The following is a 20,853-nucleotide window of genomic DNA, read 5'->3' as shown; positions in this document are numbered from 1 at the left end:
CAAAAGACCAATCAAATTATCAGTCTGATGGGCTCATATGTGGTGTTCACACTACACACATTTTTACCATCTTCTTCTTCCCTATGTGCAGTTTGTCACATCAGCATTTTCTGTAACATTAGAACCTTTTGGGAAACACCCAGCCAGGCAAGGGAGAAGCCTCAAGCAAAACAAGTGTCACAATATATAACTAAACTGGTCCTTTTTTTAATTTCTAAAAATAAAATAGAGCCCCAAAATTAATAAGCATCTCTTCTGAGTCTCTTGCTCTGCCCACAATCGAGCTGTGGGCTAATTTGCCTTTAATCTGATCCCTTGGTTGGTCTCTCAAGGTATATCCACATACCATACCACATACTTACAATAGTAAGTGTTGTATTTCCTTATTCTGGTGCTCCTGCCAAACTGGAATTCAAGTTCCCAGAATTCCCCCAGCCAAGTCAGCTACATGTAGATCAGGGGTCCTCAACTTGTGGGCTGCAACTGAGGTTTGCAACTGGGCAGTGGAAACAGCTGGCGAATGTTTGCACACATGCATCACTTGCATGAGCAGGGGGCAAGCACCTGCGCGCCTGTTCCATTTGCTTGAGCAGCAGTTATGTGTGCATGCTGCGCAAACCATCTCCTCACTCCCCCCCCCCCCCGGTCCACAAAGCTGGAAACTTTGGGGAACTCTGATCTAGATGATTCCAGATTAGGGGAGGTTGGTTGCAGAGGAAAATTTAAACAGCCTTTTATCCTGTATATCCCTTCTTCTCTAAGAGAAACTGGTGTGGGGAAGGGTACATCATTAAAATGTTTTTATTGCTACTTTAAGCATTTTCCAGTTTCAAGGCAATGACAAATAATTGAATTTGTCCATATCAATTGCTGACAGAAAACACACCCCACAGCAATGCTAGTGAAGTTCAACGCAGTACAATCATAAAATCATCAAAACCATTAAAATTGGGTTTCAAGCAATAAAAGGAACCAAGTTTCATTTCTGGAAAAAAATAATAAAGAAACTAAAAATATGTATGTATGTATCTTGAATGGCTGACAATTACTGATCTATTCTAGTTTCCATTCCATGTTCTTATAAATAAATGCTTATAGAGGCATCTTATCTTTTAAAAAATATGTTACTAACATTGCCTGTCCATATACACTACTATGCAGTTATTACTGGCTACGCTACAGGGTTCCTCAAAGTACAAATAAGAAAAATACATGCAAATTTTCTCTGCCCTCCTCAATATGTGCCAGAAGACAGAAAGTAACAAGAACATAATCACTCTCCTGGCTTCTGTAAATGGGCACCATGGTACTGAGCAGTTTCAGGACACAACAAACCCATGAGTAGTGTTTTTATATCCTCAATTAATTTACTATTTGAACAAGACTCTGTCAAACAAGAAGCTAGTCACAGGCTGGGAAAAGAAATGTTTCATTATGAGGGGAAAGTTTGTCCATGAAAATTTACTCCAGTTTTTGCCCAATAGTTGGCTGTAACAATAGTACTCCTGTTTTTTTAGACAGTAATTTATTAATAATAAATATTAATATTTATCAATACTGATAACTACACTAGAAAGTTACTACAAACTAAAAAAATAAAAGGTACAGAAAAGAAAATAATAGAAAAATATGAATACAGTAAAGAAATAGAAAAGAAATAAATGACTTTCCCTTCCTCACAACTATAATTTTAGTAATTTATCACTTTCTCTTAAAATATCATAAATAATCTCTTCTTCCCATGTCTCATTTTTTTATCTATAAACAAAGCTATAAAACCTTGCCTTTTCAGTTTTGATATCCAAAATACATCCCTTCACCCCAGAGAGTAAAATTATAGTTTTCTTTCAATCTCCTTTGTTCTCACTGTGCTTACAATGGGTTGGCCTCCTAGCAATTACTCCTCCTAATCAATTTCTCTATTGGTACTCAGTGATCTTTTGCCCAAACCATTCCTCCTTTATTATGGGAAATACACACTAAAAATGGAGTACAACCAATACAGCTCATTGGGCTTTGAGTCCTTTTGAATTTTAGCCAGTTGGTACTATCTTCAAGCAATTATTCAAAATCAACCTTGTCAATAGCAATGAAACACTGGTTAAAAAGGAACAGAAATATTTTGTTAAAATTATTAATAGCTGAGGAAATTCCTCAGGGGGACTATCCACTATTCCATTGTATAGGTAGTCCTTGACTTACAGCTATTTGTTTAGTGGCTGTTGAAAGTGACAACAGCACCAAAAAAGGGGACTTATAACTATTTTTCACACTTATGACTGTTGCAGCATCCTTATAGTCAGGTGATCAAAATTTGGACACTTGGCAACTGGCATGTATTTATGACAATTGCAGTGTCCGGGGTCCTTTGATCACCTTTTGCAATCTTCTGAAAAGCAAAGTCAATGGGAAGCCAGATTCACTTAACTATCATGTTACTAACTTACTGCAGTGATTCACTTAACAATTGTGGCAAGAAAGGTCATAAAAATGAGACAAAACTCATGTAACAACGGTTTTGCTTAGCAACAGAAATTTTGGGCTCAATTGTGGTTGTAAATTGAGGACTAGTCTTTTTCTTTTATTGGATTAGCAATCTCCAGAAGAAAGCAGAAGGTTATCATTGAGATTGCAGATTATATCTCAGTCAAAAACACAAAAAAGGAATGAAACTTAAACAAAATAATTATGTGTTTGTAGGTTAGAATAATGTCATTGACTCTTTTATGTGATTGAGGGACTTTCCCTCTTTTCTAGTACCAGTAGTAAAGTACCATACAAGAATTAGATACTAATAACGGAAGCACCCATTTTTATTTTGCTTTATTTTGTAGGCTGCTTAGACAATTGCAGTTGACAAAGTAATTATTAGTATAATAAATAAACAAGTCAGAATTGTTATACCTGATATCAGACAGGCATGCACACTTAAAATGAGGCATAATGAACATCTGACAAGAAGGTTATTAAAACAGGAAGCCACTGAGGAAGTGATTCTGCTGAACAAGCTGACCCAGGACAGACCAAGAAGCTCAGGCAGAAAGGTACTCATTTGCCTTAAAAATAATAGTTGCCTGAGAAGAAAATGGGCTGAAGGTAGCACATAGCTGAGACCTGTTGTATCTCATGAAAAGAGATCTTACCTTTCTTAGCTCAGCCAGTTCTCCCAATGTACCCCAAAAACAGCTATCAAATTGCCAATGTACACAGAGGTGATATCCAGATGCATCATGCCGAAACCACGCCCACCCCATTGCCTATTGACTCTCCAGATGCATGCACTGTGTTTAATGAACATAGGTTTAATGGAATGATGCTCTGGTTCCTCTATTATGAAACCAATAAGATCTTCAACCTAGAACATCAAAGTCCTGGTAAATTCTGTTTGCTTAAGCTCCTTAATTGCTAGTATAGAATCAGAAATGTCAATTTGCCAAATGAGAGGGTTTTTTTCTATAATGTTGTCAAAATTATAAACATGTTACCAGAAACTTCATGTTGTTGTCCTAATCCCAGATGAATGCTGTTAAAGGCATTAAAAAGGAACCAGAGAAGAAGGGGTAAGACATAGGAAACAGCAAGCATGTCACACTGCCGGCCTGTGGGCCAGATGCATCATGCTGAAACCACGCCCACCCCATTGCCAGCAATGGGGGAAAAGTCACAATACGTCGCACGACGTTACATGACATCGCGAGTTTGACATGCCTGGGATACAGAATTACAGAGTTAGAAGGGATCTTGGTGGTCTTCTAGTCCAACCCCCTGCGCAAGCAGGATACCCTATACCATTCTGGACAAAGGGCTATCCAATCTCCTCGTAAAAACCTCCAGTGATTCTTAACACTATAAACCTGCCTGTAAAGTCAAAATGCTTTTGTTCCTTTTAAACATCTGGAAATTATTTACAATTCATGAATCCGCTCAGGATCAATTAAAGCAGTCCAAAACCTATTTTAGTATTATAGAGTTGAAACAGATCTTGGAGGACTCCTAGGTAAACCCAATATTCACAGCAGGAATCCCAAGACTATCCCAGCAAATGATTGCCCAACCTTCAATGATGGAGCACCCATGTCTCCAGAAGGCAGGCTGTTTCACTGCTTCAGGTGAACTCACAACCCTTGAGTTTACATCTGTAAAGGTTCCACCCACTGGGTCTTGTTTTATCCTTGGACACTATGACTAAATCCTCACTTTCTTCCTTGTGCAGCCCTTCAAACATTAGAAGACTACTCTCATGTCTTCCTTCCTTTTGGCTAAACATATCTATTTCCTTTAACTGTTCTTTAAGAGGAATTAACCTCTAATAATAGGATTTAGATTCCACCCACTGATTCTTGACTTATGCTCAGGCACATGGAAAATAAATCCATGCACTTTCCCTTGTGACAGTCCTTCTGTCTGTACTGGAAGACTGCTATGGTTCTCCCTTCAGCCTTCTCTTCTTTAGCCACTATCCAATTTTTAAAAATATTCTTCCTGGATTTAGCCTCCTTTTACGTTTAAATTTGGGACAAAACATCCCTTATGGATTTTTTTGCGTAAAACAGAATGAAATGAATTTATGATTCATGGATTTGCCAATAAACAGGAGAGATTATAGAAATAGGATACTCATGATGTAACTTTATAGAAAGAGGTACATTTATAACTGTATAATTGCTGTAAAGAAGATTGGAAGTCACTTCTTTAGTAGCTTCTTTCTCTTCTATTTTTCTTTTTATTTCTTGCACTTTAAAGCTTTTTCTTTGATTTTTCTTTTTTCTTCCTTCCATTATATTAATTTGCATGAGTTTTTACCTTTTTTAAAAAAAACTTTTAATATAATTGATAGATTTTAAAAATTGGGACAGGAAGCAAATGTTTGACATCAGAGAGTTTAGAACTGGATTCAAAACCCTGTGAAGGATTACATCTTACTTGTATACGTATTTGGTTATCTGTTCCAAGTAGAAAAAAGTCAGTATTTAGGAAAATTAAAAATCAATAGTGATATAAAGCCTACATCCTTTGTCCCAATTTCCTCCCCCCATGGCAACCAAAAATCAACCAAATTACACCTGTCTCTCAAAACTCCAGTACTGTTTCACTATGCCGTGTGAAACATATCCTATGAATTTAAGATCAGATAATCTTAAATAAGGATCACAAACATTCAAGAAACAAGATTTATTTTCTGACAAGCTCCATCAAAACTTCTTGGCCAACCACATTTAGCAAATGGAAAGGAGAGGTACATTATTAAATCAAATTGCTACACTGACCATTTTTGACAGAGAAAGACCATAATCCAGCTATTAACCTTTTCTGTATTTGTTTTCTGTTCACTATGAAGACAGATTTTTTTCTGAAACACAACAAAATGAACAAATTATGCAAATATAAGCCTTTATGTACAGCACATATCTGACAGCACCCAAAACTGATGTAATGTAATCACTCATGTGTTTGTAGTCTATTGAAGAACAAGTACTTACATGTTTATCCTTTTTTTTAAAGAAAGTTTCTGTTTTACTACAGTTTGATGCCATAAATACTTTTGCATGTAGCTCATCAACCCGTAAATAAGGAAACATGAGCTAGACCAGCATGTAATAGCTTTACTTCATTTTACATAACATGACCTCTCTGACTCTAGTTAAGTCTGATTTAATGCACATACTTAGAGATTTATTTAAGTGTACAGGTCCCAATCAGCCACACTACCACTATTACCTGATGGTGCAACTGAGTCTGGCACGGCCAATGATTCTGATTCTGTTTCAAAAGCTCGAATTTGGATTTGTGCATTAAGAGAGGGATTGACTCGATAACTGGTCTACAAATTTTGGGAAATTATTGACCTCCGAGATAAAATGTGTTAATTCTTACATTTTCATTAGATGAATTAGAAACGGGTGATAAAGGTGCTGGTTGGCTAAAGTTTTCAAGATTTCACAATAAAGATTTACACATAGGCGAGTATATTTGCCTACAAAGGAGGGAAGTGTCTAGTGATCATGATGCCTCGTAATGTCTCGACAAAGTACAGTACTACAATGAAAGTGGTACCACATGGAAGTACATAAATTTATCTTCTCTTTGAGACTAAAGATTATTATCTAACTGTAACTTATTGTTCTTTTATTGCAAGGTACATTTGTCTTGGTCAGATATCCGCATCATATAATTACATCTGGTGGCTTGTGAAAGTGTCATTGCCTAACATTTCCAAGGAAGAGTTGTGTGGTGTTTTTCCCTCAGAAGCCAAGATGTCTCGAAACTGTGTAAACAACGCAGATATCTTCTGCTACATTTGTGGCAAGGTTACATTTGCATCTCAAAAGTGCAGGTAAAAAGGGCATACCACCTATATTTTGGATGCAAAATAGGGGATCAGGACAAGAGTTGGGCCCCTTATTATTGTTGCATTACATGTGCAAATTTATCTGCATCAGTGACTAAACAAGAAGAAAAAGTCCATGCCTTTCGCAGTCCCAATGGTGTGGAGGAAACCCACCAATCATAGTAGCGATGTTAGAGCTTGTCAGTTTTTCATGCAAAAAGCATGAAAATGTTACATGAAAACCAATAAATGAATTGAAAGTTATGTTATTGGTATCAATAAAAAGATAAATTTATAATGACTGCTGTGGCACTATTCTCATTGCTATATCACATTTTGCAGAAAAGTTATGGAGCATAATCGCACATCCCCCTCGTAATTATGAAATATTTTGATGCAATATTAACCTGAAGTTGGATCTTGGAAACTGGAGCCAATTAATACTCAGGGCTTAATTTCCCTTTATTAGTGATCCAATTCTGGTAAAATTAAGCTTCTTTCATTTTTGAGGCTTTCTCCTTGTAGACCAATTGTAGACAATTGTTGGACAGCCCCTCATTGATAGGTATCCACTTCTATTAAATGCACAACAATTTCTCAGACCATGGATGTGAAAAAGAAAGAGCAATGGAAACATATTAAGCTAGTTAATGGTTATGCAAATTTTTTGTTGCTGGTTCTATTTTTTTTGTATCTCAGCTTCTGAATGTGTGTGTTGTTTTCATAGTTATGTCTTTTAATCATTTTTCCTACTGTTGTTTGCCGCAGAGTCAGATTTGAGATAGTCAGATGTATAAATTGAATAACTCAATTGAAATGAATATACCAGCCCTACATTAAAGCCATTTTTGCACTCCACCTCATTTCCTAGGAAGGATATTGCTTATAGTGTCATATGTATATCTTGCTTATTGGGCTATTAAAATTACTGTCTTATTTTTATGCTCATTCCTTTTCTGTAGGAATCCAGAATCTTAAAGTATCTGATATCTAACAAAACAAGAAACATAAAAAAAAGTTCTCTTTGGTCCTGCAAGAAATCCTTAGATGACGAGATATCCTTTTGATTTTCATTTACCAGAAAGTAGGTTTCTATGGGGGAGAATTCTGTAATATGAAAGCAGTCACTGTGAAGTTTCTCCACCAGGCCAGGGCACAGAACGATGATGTCATTGCCCAATGGATGCAAATTGTATCATTTGCATCATTTGTGGGATCAGGGTATTTGCAATGCAAATAAAAAACAAGCTTTGATAGCTGTATTGTGGCTGCCAACTTTAATTTTTTAACTATACTCTTCAGATATCCACACAAAATGATGTCATAATATGCATCATGTCATTGTACATTCTACAGAACACCTGTGGCTGTATATGTTTGGGAAGCAATCATTTTAAATTACCCGGGCTCTGTAAACTGTTGGAACATGAAATTAACAACTATGTAGCAATTTGAAGATTCAGAGAGTTGTGGGTATTTAACAAGTCTAAAACTTGATGCCTCTACTCTCAGCCCAAACCACCTCACAGGACTGTTGTAGTGGAGAAAATAGAAGAAGGAAGATGTTTTGGATATTTTAGCCACCGTAAGTCATTATAAAAACAATAAAGGCAGGATACAAACAAATAACAATCTAATAGTAATCAAAGATACTATACAACAAATCCCTGTATTTTACAGTGTATAGACTCAGAATATGCCCCAATTTGAGAAAATAAGAGTAAACTTTGTGAGCTAAAAAAAACATTTTACACAGATTTCTAATTTTCTAATTGCGTTTTTATCAGAATCTTTACGATGAATGAAACTTCTCACATCTATCCCTCCAATGTCACAATTTATATCTTCCCATCCTATATAGTCACAGTTGTTCACTCTTCACCTTTACTGAATATCTAAGAAGTGCTTTGGGGAGGAAAAAAATCAAGAGTCGTTCAAAGATACTCCGGAGCACAAAAACACTCCACAACTGTTACATAATCTCCCAGGTGCATGCAATCTGACAGAAGCCTAATTAATTCATCCAGATGCTGCAGCATAAATTACCCAGGATCATCTGGAAGAACGTCTTCTCTGCATCACAAAAACAACTAGCAGCTATTAATGAAGTAAGTTTTAATTGTAAGAGGCTTCAGTGTATTCCAATTCACAGTTGCCCAAGTTTCAGAACTGAAGACACTGCTTTCGTAAGTAGTATTGTATTTCTCTCAATGCAGGGCTAATGAAAAACCTCACACAGCCCAGTATTGCTTCCTCAGGATTTTGTTTACCCTAGTACAGGGGTAGGCAACCTTGGCTCTTTTATGACTCATGGACTTTAACTCCCAGAATTGCTGAGGCAGCAATGCTGGCTCAGGAATTCTGGGAGTTTATTTATTTATTTATTTAATTAAATTTTTATACTGCCCTATTCCCGAAGGAGGGCGGTTTACAGGGCAACATAAAATACAATATAAAAATAGTATAAAATTAAAATAGATTAAATTAATTAAGCCCAACAATTAAAACAATATTAAAAGCTAAAACCCCTTCAGTCCAGGCCTGATAAATCAAAAAAGCAGGTTTTCAGGTCCCGGCGAAATGAACGCAGATCGGGGGCGGTCCGAAGTTCTACCGGTAATTCATTCCAAAGGGCAGGCGCGCCCACAGAGAATGCCCTCCCCCTGGGGATCACCCGCCGGCACTCCTTAACCGCCGGCACCCTGAGAAGGCCCTCCCTGTGGGAGCGCACAGGACAATGGGAAGTTGATGCCGGCAGCAGGTGTTCCCTTAGATAATAGTTGAAGTCCATGAGTCATAAAAGAGCCAAGGTTGCCTACCCCTGCCCTAGTAATTGGCTAATTAGAAAATTAAATCTCAATATGCCCCACCTTTAATATAAACCATATCCAGTTCTAAACTTCAAACCTCTGACTACAAATTCAATCAGAATCAAGCTGGAAGGGACCTTGGAGGTCTCCTAGTCCAACCGCTTGCTCAAACAGGAGACTCTATACCAGGGGTGTCAAACTGCCGGCCTGCAGGCCAGAGGCATCATGGCGAAACCGCACCCACCTCATTGCTGGCAATGGGGAAAAAGTTGCGATATGTCATGACATGTCATGTGACGTTGCGAGTTTGACACCCATGCTCTATACCATTTCAGACAGGTGGCAGTCCAGTCTTTTCTTCAAAATCTCCAGTGATGAAGCACCCACAACTTCTGAAGGCAAGCTGTTCCACTGGTTAATTGTCCTCACTCTTAGAAAGTTTCTCCTCAATTCCAGGTTGCTTCTCTCCTTGATTAGTTTCCATCCACTGTTTCTTGTCTTGCCTTCTGATGCTTTGGAAAATAAGTTGACTTCCTCTTCTTTGTGGCAGCCCCTCAAATACTGGAATACTGCTATCAGGTCACCCTTAGTCCTTATTTTCTCTAGACTGGCCATACCTAATTCCTGCAACTGTTTTTCATATGTTTTTGTCTCCAGGCCCTTAAATCATCCTAGCTGCTCTTCTTTGCAAATTCTCGACAGACACAATTCAGACACTTGTCACCTGGGAGATCAATTCTGTGCCTGTCTCCCTGCAGAAGTAACATTAAGCTTTCAAGACAAATAATTCTTGGTAGACATCTTTCACACAACATTTGTAGCATGTGATCAAAATTCAGGCGCTTGGCAATTGACTCATACTTATGACTGTTGCTGTGTTCTATGGTCATGTGATTACCTTTTGCAACCTTCTGACAAGCAAAATCAATGGGGAAGCCAGATTCACATAACAACGTTGCTAACTTATCAACCATGGTGATTAACTTAAGAAGTGCGGCAAGAATGTTCATAACATGGGGCAAAACTCATTTAACAAATGTCTCACTTAACAACAGACTTTTGGGCTCAATTGTGACCGTACGTCAAGGACTACCTGTATTTTGAAAGAGGAAGGAAAAACCTCTCCTATCTACTTTCTCTGTGTTAGACATTATTTTATATACCTCAGTCAACTTTTTTTTCTAAGATAAAGAGTCCCAAACACAAACTACCCTGTTCTCTCAGGAAAATTGTATCAGCCTGTGGATTATTTCGCTTGCCTTCCTTTGCATTTCCTCCAACTCTATTACATTATTTTTCAAGCATGGCCAACAGAACTATCCATAGTACTCCAAATGCAGAAGCCCCATAGATTTGTACAAAGACATTATCAGTTAGTATTTTTATGTTCAGTTCCTTTTCTAATGATCCCTAGCATTGCATTTGTTTTTTTCTTAGCTGTTGCATACCTAGTATCTTCACTCTGCTATCAACCATACTGCCATGATCTTTTTCTTGGTTAGTTCCTACTTCCTCACAACTCAGACCTCATCAAGGTTTATGTGAAATTAGGGTTTTCTGCCCCCAACATGCATCACTTTACATTTAAGTAAATTTAACAGTTGGTCATCTTAGTGGTTACCCTAAATCAGGGGTGTCAAACTTGCAACATCACGTGAAATGTCACAACGTATCGCTACTTTTTTTCCATTGTGGGCAATGAGGTGGGCACAGTTTCGGCATGACGCATCCAGCCAGCAGGCCGGCAGTATGACACCCCTGCCCTAAATCAAGACTATTTTAATTTAATTTTGAATAAATAAGGGGGGAAAAGCAAAATACAAAAATAATAATGAACAAACATACAATATCAGAAAAGAGAAAGGCACATTAAAAGGATAGTTGCATGAATGTATTAGAAATATATCCTGTATGTACTTGAACATTTGCAGTAGATAAGTATATATAGAATTGTGTGTACTATTATGAAATATTACACTGTAGCTTTTTTCTTTGTTTTATTTCTTTCACTTTTAATAAACAAGTTAAAACATACAGTAGTTGCCATTCAGACCCTTGAAAGACTTCACTGCCTCCCACTGAGAAGATGCTGAGAGTCACTCCATAGTAACCCTTTTCAATCAGGCCATGGGCAAGTCATTCAACAAAGGATGTGCCTTCATACAGTAATATTACTGTCCTTTACTGCATTGGCGAAGTCCAATGCCAAAACCCATCATTAAAAAAAAACCTTTTACAAATAATTCAATCAATTGTCATTAGACATACTGTGTCCCAAGTATCTTTACTGGTAAGGTAAAGGTAAAGGTAAAGGTAAAGGTAAAGGTAAAGGTAAAGGTAAAGGTAAAGGTAAAGGTTCCCCCACACATGCGTGCTAGTCGTTTCAAACTCTGTTTCAAAGCCGAAGAGCCAGCGTTTGTCCAAGGATGTCTCCGTGGTCATGTGGCCGGCATGACTAGACGCCAAAGGCGAACGGAACGCTGTTACCTTCCCACCGTAGTCCCTATTTTTCTACTTGCATTTTTACGTGCTTTCGAACTGCTAGGTTGGCAGAAGCTGGGACGAGTAACAGGCGCTCACTCTGTTATGCGGCATTCGGGATTCAACCCGCCAAATTGCCGACCTTCTGATCGACAAGCTCAGCGTCCTAACCCACTGAGCCAACGCGTCCCTCTATCTTTACTGGAGACAGGTCTAAATCCTCTGTGCCTTTCTTACTAGGTTACGTACCTCATTTTAAGATGGCACAGGGCTGTATCAAATCCTGGGAGATGGGAAGTGACAAAAAGTCACGGAAAGAGGAAAGTAAATCTTAAAGAAGGAAAGGTCAGTTGATCTATTGCTTTTGTTCACCAGATTTCTTTCCAACAGTCTAAGCTACCGTAACTGCAAATCTCCAGAAGGTTCTTACCTGCAACATTGGAAAACTGCCATTGCTCCAAAAACAATACAGAGAGGAATGCCAGGAACATGGAAGAACGTATTCTTCTTTCCCCCCTTTTTTTTTTGGGGGGGAGAGCTTAGATTCACAGGACCTAGAGCTCCTCTAATCTTGCTACCTCTCCTAAAAGCCAGGAAAAATAAAGCCAGCTACACAGCTGGTAGCCTTATTTTTTCTTCTAGTTCTCTACTTCAAACTTTTATCCTGACTAGTGTGAATCATCTGAAATAGACAACTATTCTCCTTCAGACTTTTCTTCCTCCACAAGCAGGGGGAGAATCTTCACTGGGTCACCTGGATCTGCAGGCCCAAATACTTTTCTCTTTAATTGAGACCACAGGAAAAGGGTCTCCTCAACCTAGTTCTCTGTCTGCTTTGCTAGTCTTTCTCTGGCATGGAGAGTTGGTCTGGGCACACCAGAGACACACTTAGCCATATTTCAGTCTCCTTCCTGAACATCTGACATGGCTTTTGAGAAACGTTCAGAAAGAACACAGATTTTAATGTTTGCCGGTCTTGGGAAGGTTCCAAGGTTCCAGCAATAGGCACACAGAGCAAAGGGTCTCAAGTCTCTCATGTGTGGGTTTGACACATCCTGTGTTGTGTTGGTGCAGATGGAAAGGAAATGCACTGCTCCACACAGTAATTCTGTATCAGATGCACACAGCATTGCATCTGATACAATCTGTAGTTCACGTCTTGGGAAACAAGGGTTTTGGCAGAAAAAGAGTCCGACCCGACAGTTAATACACAAAAACCCTGAATGCAGTATTTGCCTTATTTTAGCCAACTCCTAGAGCAATCAGCTTCATAAAGGATTGCTAATAGAATCACAAGAGTTATAATCAAACAGATGCATGTGTAAGTAAGACTATTTAAACTTGTAACAAAAGCTATTATGATACAAATAGCTGTAACAGAGCAACTCCCACAAAAATCATTCAATATCACACCCTGATAAGGTTAAGGTACACAAAACCATTGTTATATGGGGGAAAAACATTTAAGGTATTCTTTTTGCTTTAAACATGTGGCAGCCAAACAGGTTTAATTACCACACCTTATACTTCAGCCTACTAACTGTTTCAAGAAAACACCCAGGAATAATATTTAGAATACTGGAACACAGAACATAGAATAAAAGAGTTGGAAGGGACCTTGAGGTCATGTAGTCCAGCCCCATGCTTGAGCAGGAGAGTCTATTCCATTTCAGACAAATGGCTGTCCAGCCTCTTCTTAAAAGTGATGGGGCACCCACAACGTCTGAAGACAAGCCATTCCACTGGGTCTAACTTTGTAAAGTGTCACTTCTATTAGATTTTTTTCTGTCTATTAATGGGAAGAGTAAACTTTTCCTAGGCAATGAATATTAATATACAGTAAAAAGATTTTCCTACAATAAAGATACTCAGTCAAATGAAATGGAAATAAAACTAAAGCTATCAGTAATTTTAAATGATCTAAATGAGAAACATGCAAATCATCTAAACCTCCAGATGTGCATTTTTCATTAAGATATAGATATAGATACATACTAAAATACATCTTGTTTCCAAAAAACAGGGGGAAAAAGACCAGTTTGGTAATTCATTCTGGACCGACATAACACAGTGATCTTTTGGCAATATGCCCAAGAGCTTATATGACTGATGAATGATATTGCCAATGGAATATTTTAATATGAAGCTACCCTTTGTAACCTGTTCATATGATCCATCAAAAATACTAGCTGCTTTTAAAATTACATGCCTTCCAACCAGTATTTCTTGTTTAAACATGCTATCTACCTGAGAAGAATTACTTGGGTGAACAAACAATGATTGCTAAAAACTATCATGAGTTGTCTCACCATTCAATCTGGCCAAATTGTAACTCAAACTTTCTTCTGATACTGTGGGTCAATTAGTCTGCTCCTGCTTTTTTGTTTTGTTTTGTTTTGTTCTTTGAGAGGGAGAAAATAAGTCCCTGTGCCTTGCTTCTTGATGTGCACTCACTTTTAGATACTTTTGGAATAATCCCATAGAAATTTCTTCACAAGAGTCCCTAAAAGGAATTCATTCCACACGATTTACATGACAAATCTTTAGGCCTTTAGGTTTGATGAACACTGGAAAGAACCAAGAAACAAACGAGGCACCTTGCAATGATCTTAAGTCAAAGGAGAATTGTCAACATTTCATTCTAAGCATTAAGAATTCAGACAGTTGCCTGTCCTTTAAGATATTGGATATAAATATGAAGTTGCTTTTTCATTGGTCTATTTAACTCAGCATTGCTTACACTAATTGGTAGTGTGTCTATAGTCCTTCAGGGCCCCATTACATTCCAAATAATGGAAGTCAGGCTTTAGAAATTTTATCTATATCCACACATTTAAGTCCTCAAAACATGACACTAAGAATAGTCAAGACTTATTTTCCTCTTTTAAAAGTGCATTCATAGTAAAGCTAGGATAGAATAAAACAGTTCACGCTGCCCTCTTGTGCTAAAAGAACAGAAGACATAATTATTCGAGGTACAGCTTATGCAGCTGTTGTAATAGTCTTTTCTTACTGTACCATTTTTCAAAGACTAGATCAGCTTGGTAAATTTTACTACCAGTTTGCCAAGAGGCACTTTGTCAAGATTAAGAATGGGTGGTGCACACTAAGCTTGCTTTGCTGCACCAGCACTTGGCAGTAGTACCTTAGTTACAAGAGGTTCATCAAAAAGGTCTGTTTAATGCTGTTGCTGCTACCATGACTGTGACCAATAAAAAAAATGTTAATTATTCACCCATTAAGTCACTCCATCTCTCTTTCAGACATTTTAGGTGGAGAGCCATGTTAGGTTATGGTGACAAAAAAAATCAGCAACTGCCTAGGAGCATTTTTTTCCCTCCTGAAGCTTGCAACAACTTATACCTTTAATAAAACATATTAGCCAGAAAAGGAGCTACCAGGATCCTCTTACCCCACCCCCACCTGTTCCTGGTCACACTTTCTCATTTTTACATTTGTTTTGCTTTATGCTGTATACCACTAAGATACTAACTGTGATGGATGCTCCAAAAGTGTAACTAGAATACTGTAATTGGAAATCTGGCATATGTCAGACACATGCTTAAGCATGCCCAGCCAGGTTTGGCCTATAGAAAACACAGGGAGATACTAGCATGATACTTTTGTAAAAGCAAAAAGACCAGAAAAACGACTTTCACTTTGCACTGAATAAAACATTAACCAATAGTCTTGGTTACAGTCAGAAATACATTTTGGCTTGGTAATGTGTTCATTAGTAAGCTTCCCTTTTTCTCTTAATACTTGTCTTCTCTTCCAAGTTCTTTGTGAGTCACAGAACCCAATGGAGGAAGGATACAACTGTTGACAGAGAAAGAAGCTTTTAAGGAAGTGGAAGTTACCTGAATATATTACTTATTCTCAAAAAAGGTGAGCTAAGATCTCAAATTATTAAGAGCTTCCTGCTGCTAGGCGTCACCCCTCAATGGCAATCAGATGAGTTATCCCTGCTATGTTCATTCTAGTTCGTGTAGTCTAAGATTTATAAGCCTCCTTCATGCCATGTTTTCATGTGCTGATTTGAAATCAGTAATTAACTAGACTTAACTAGAATTATAATTTAGGGAAAACCTATGTGACTTAAGACATATTGTACATATCTAGATTTCCCCTTCATGGATTACTGCCTTGTCGTGGCGAAGGGGCTTGCGTAATTCAATGAAGCTATGAGCTATGCCATGCAGGGCCACCTAAGACAGACAGGTCATAGCAGAGAGTTCTGACAAAACATGATCCACTGGAGAAGGAAATGGCAACCCATTCCAGTATCTTTGCCATGAAAGCCCCATGGACAGTACCAAAAGGAAAAAAGATATTGCGCTGGAAGATGAGCCCCTCAGGTCGGAATATACTACTGGGGAAGAGCAGAAGGCTAGTACTAGTAGCGCCAGAAAGAATGAAGTGACTGGGCCAAAGCTGAAAGGACGCTCAGCTGTGGATGTATCTGGTGGTGAAAAGAAAGACCAATGCTGTAAAGATTTTTTCTCATAGGAACCTGGAATGCAAGATCCATGAATCAAGGCAAGCTGGACGTGGTCAAACAAGAGATGACAAGACTAAACATTGACATCTTAGGAATCAGTGAACTAAAATGGACAGGAATGGGTGAATTTAATTCAGATGACCATCAGGTATACTACTGTGGGCAAGAATACCTCAGAAGAAATGGAGTAGCCTTCATAGTCAATAAAAGAGTAGGAAAAGCAATACTGAGATACAATTCCCAAAATGACAGAATGATCTCAGTTCGAATCCAAGACAAACCATTCAATATCACAGTAGTCCAAGTCTATGCCCCAACCACTGGTGCTGAAGAGGATGAAATTGACCGGTTCTATGAAGCCCTATAGCATCTTATAGAACTAACACCAAAAAATGATATTCTTATCATCATGGGGGATTGGAATGCTAAAGTAGGAAGCCAAATGATAACCGGAATAGGTTTGGCCTTGGAGTACAAAATGAAGCAGGGCACAGGCTGATAGAATTTTGTCAAGAGAATACGATGGTCATAACAAACACTCTTTTCCAACAACCCAAGAGATGGCTCTACACATGGACATCACCAGAAGGTCAACACAGAAATCAGATTGACCGTGTGCTCTGCAGCCAAAGATGGAGAAGCTCTATACAGTCAGTAAAAACAAGACCAGGAGCTAACTGTGGTTCAGACCATGAGCTTCTCGTTGCAAAATTTAGGCTTAAACTGAAGAAAGTAGGGAAAAGCACTAGGCCACTCAGGTATGAACTAAATCATATCCCTGACGAATATACAGTAGAGGTGACAAATAGATTTAAGGAATTAGATTTGATAGACAGAGTGCCTGAAGAACTATGGACGGAGGTTCGCAACGTTGTACAAGAAGTAGCAACTAAAACCATCCCAAAGAAAAAGAAATGCAAGAAAGCAAAATGGCTGTCTGAGGAAGCTTTGCAAATAGCTGAGGAAAGAAGGGAAGCGAAAGGCAAGGGAGAAAAAGAAAGATACACCCAATTGAATGCAGAATTCCAGGGAATAGCTAGAAGAGATAAGAATGCCTTCTTAAATGAACAATGCAAAGAAATAGAAGAAAACAATAGAATAGGGAGGACCAGAGATCTCTTCCAGAAAATTGGAGAGATGAAGGGAACGTTTCATGTAAAAATGGGCATGGTAAAGGACCAAAATGGCAGGGACCTAACAGAGGCAGAAGAGATTAAGAAGAGGTGGCAAAATTACACAGAAGAACTATACAAGAACGAGCTTAACATCCCTTTAAATCCATGATGAGGTAGTCACTGACCTCGAGCCAGACATCCTAGAATGTGAAGTAAAGTGGGCCTTAGGAAAGCTGAGCAACAACAAAGCTAATGGAGGTGACAGTATTCTAGCTGAGCTATTCAAAATCTTAAAAGACGATGCAGTAAAAGTGCTACACTCACTTTGCCAGCAAATTTGGAAAACTCAACAGTGGCCACAGGATTGGAAAAGATCAGTTTACATTCCAATTCCAAAGAAAGGCAGTGCCAAAGAATGTTCAAACTATCACACCATTGCACTCATTTCACATGCTAGTAAAATTATGCTTAAAATCCTACAACCTAGACTCCAGCAGTATGTGGATTGAGAACTACCAGAAGTACAGGCAGGATTTCGAAGAGGCAGAGGAACTAGAGATCAAATTGCCAACATACGCTGGATCATGGAGAAAGCTAGGGAGTTCCAGAAAAACATCTACTTCTGCTTCATTGACAATGCTAAAGCATTTGATTGTCTGGATCATAACAAACTGTGGCAAGTTCTTAAAGAGATGGGAGTACCAGACCATCTTATTTGTCTCTTGAGAAACCTATATGGGGGTCAAGAAGCAACAGTGAGAACTGGACATGGAACCATTGATTGGTTCAAAATTGGGAAAGGAGTCCGGCAAGGCTGTATACTGTCACCCTGCCTGTTTAACTTACATGCAGAGCACATCATGAGAAAAGCAGGGCTAGATGAATCAAAAGTTGGAATTAAAATTGCTGGGAGAAATATCAACAACCTAAGATATGCAGATGATACCACTCTAATGGCAGAAAGTGAAGAGGAACTAAAGAGCCTCTTGTTACGAGTAAAGAAGGAGAGTGCAAAAGTTGGGTTGAAACTTAACATTAAGAAAACCAAGATCATGGCATCTGGCCCTCTCAATTCCTGGCAAATAGATGGGGAAGAAATGGAGGTAGTGACAGATTTTATTTTCTTGGGCTCCAAGATCACTGCAGATGGGGACTGTAGCCAAGAAATTAAAAGATGCTTGCTCCTGGGGAGGAAAGCCATGGCAAATCTAGACAGCACACTAAAAAGCAGAGACATCACCCTGCCAACAAAAGTGCATACAGTCAAGGCTATGGTCTTCCTAGTTGCAATGTATGGCTGTGAAAGTTGGACCATAAGAAAGGCTGAGCACCAAAGAATTGAAGCCTTCGAACTATGGTGCTGGAGAAGACTCCTGCGAGTCCCTTGGACTGCAAGGCGATCAAACCGGTCAGTCCTAGAGGAGATCAACCCTCACTGCTCAGGCCAGATCCTGAAGTTGAAACTCAAATACTTTGGCCACCTAATGAGAAGGAAGGACTCACTGGAGAAGAGCCTAATGCTGGGAAAGGTTGAGGGCAAGAGAAGAAGGGGACGACAGAGAATGAGGTGGCTGGATGGAGTCACTGAAGCAGTAGGCGTGAGCTTAAATGGACTCCAGAAGATGGTAGAGGACAGGAAGGCCTGGAGGAAAGTTGTCCATGGGGTCGTGATGGGTCGGACATGACTTTGCAACTAACAACAACAACACAGCATGTCTAGATTTAGTGCATACAAGAGCTGAAATACATTGTTTTTTATATTTATGATACCAAACTGCTAGTTGCATTTAAGTTTTGATTTTCCAATATAACCACCTTGAGACCATTTTCTCTAAAAATGTTAGGTGGTAATATTGCCAGATAAATAAGTGAGAAAAATGCAACTTGGTCACCATTATTCAAAATGATGTCACAATTTAAGAAAAACAGATATGTTAAATCGTAAGTGTGCTCCCTCTCTGGCAATTTGGATAATGTGATTTCTAGTCCTGCCTTATGCACAAAGCCAGCTGGGTAACCCTGGGCCAGTCCCTCTCCCTCAGTTCTAAGGAGAAGGCAATGGCAAATCACTAACAAAATCTTGCCCAGAAAACTGCAGGGATTTGTCCAAGCTGTCAAGACTCATAAACACATATAGAAGTTAAAGTAAAAGAATAAGACAACAAAAAAGCTCATTGGAATACAACAACTTCACTTTAAGGAACAAAGCATGACTACATCTGGGCCTTTTTGCTTTAAAACAAAGGTGGTTAAAGAAAGACATAATTAATATTTATAAAATTATTAATGGCCTAAAATCACAGGACTCTTGTTATGTTATGATGTTTTCTGGCTAGCAGTTTAAAGGCTCCTGTCTGTTTTTAGAAAATTCCAATAGAATCACTATGCACAATGATGAATCTAGTATAGAGCTTAATTGCATAATTTTTTTTCTGCCATTTTATGACTCTCTGCAAACTTCTATTTGTTCAGATCTCTTTTACATTACTGTAGTCAGTAAATCAAAACCAATTCAGTTCATATTTACTTTTTTGGTTGATGGACCTAAAAAAGTAATATTAAATATTATATCCACAAAACAGGTAAAACTATATGTACATATACCTTTGTGTGTGTGTGTGTGTGTGTGTGTGTGTGTGTGTGTGTGTGTGTGTGTGTGTGAGAGAGAGAGAGAGACAGAGACAGAGACAGAGACAGAGACAGAGACAGAGACAGAGACAGAGACAGAGATAGAGACAGAGACAGAAACAGAGACAGAGACAGAGAGACAGAGAGAGACAGAGACAGAGACAGAGACAGAGACAGAGACAGAGAGAGAGAGAGAGAGAGAGAGAGACAGACAGAGAGAGAGAGAGAGAGACAGAAAGTTGACAGTAATCATTCCTGAGAACATGCATTGGATTTTAATGCCCATAATCCTCATGCAGCCTTTGATCATGCTGGTGTTGGATGAGGGGAATTAAAACCCAAAACCTATGGTGAGTATAAGGGACGCGGTGGCTCAGTGGGTTAGGACGCTGAGCTTGTCGATCGGAAGGTCGGCAGTTTGGCGGGTCGAATCCCGAGTTCCGCGTAACAGAGTGAGCGCCTGTTACTCGTCCCAGCTTCTGCCAACCTAGCAGTTCGAAAGCACGTAAAAATGCAAGTAGAAAAATAGGGACCACTACGGTGGGAAGGTAACAGCGTTCCATGCGCCTCTGGCGTCTAGTCATGCCGGCCACATGACCACGGAGACGTCCTCGGACAAGCGCTGGCTCTTCGGCTTTGAAACGGAGATGAGCACCGGCCCCTAGAGTCGGAAACAACTAGCACGCATGTGCGGGGGAACCTTTACCTTTTTACCTATGGTGAGTACCAGGTTAAAAAAGAAAAGATTCTGAATAATACCCACAGAGTTATGCAAAGTAGATTTTATAATCTACTATATTGCTTACATAAACTTACTACAATCAATATATGAAAAAACAATAGCGACAATTTGCATTAATGATCTTAAAGTAGAAATCAACATAGAACAAGATGTATGACGAGGTGATACAATATTACCTATCCTTTTCTCAGCTTGCTTTGAAGAAGTATTTCACAAACTAGACTAGGCAAAAGATGGAATAAAAATCA

At 38.8% G+C, this 20,853-nt stretch overlaps 1 protein-coding gene across 1 annotated transcript in view; it reads right to left on the bottom strand.

The window, feature by feature from the left end:
• Window positions 1-20,853, bottom strand: part of ABCC4 (ATP binding cassette subfamily C member 4 (PEL blood group)) — a 220,790-nt gene that overhangs the window by 103,620 nt on the left and 96,317 nt on the right. The window lies entirely within an intron of this gene.

The sequence above is a fragment of the Vipera berus genome (genome assembly GCF_964194415.1).
Source record: "Vipera berus genome assembly, chromosome: 4".
Lineage (NCBI taxonomy): Eukaryota > Metazoa > Chordata > Lepidosauria > Squamata > Viperidae > Vipera > Vipera berus.
Note: the sequence above shows the minus strand (reverse complement) of the source record. Positions and strands in the feature narration are given on the sequence as shown.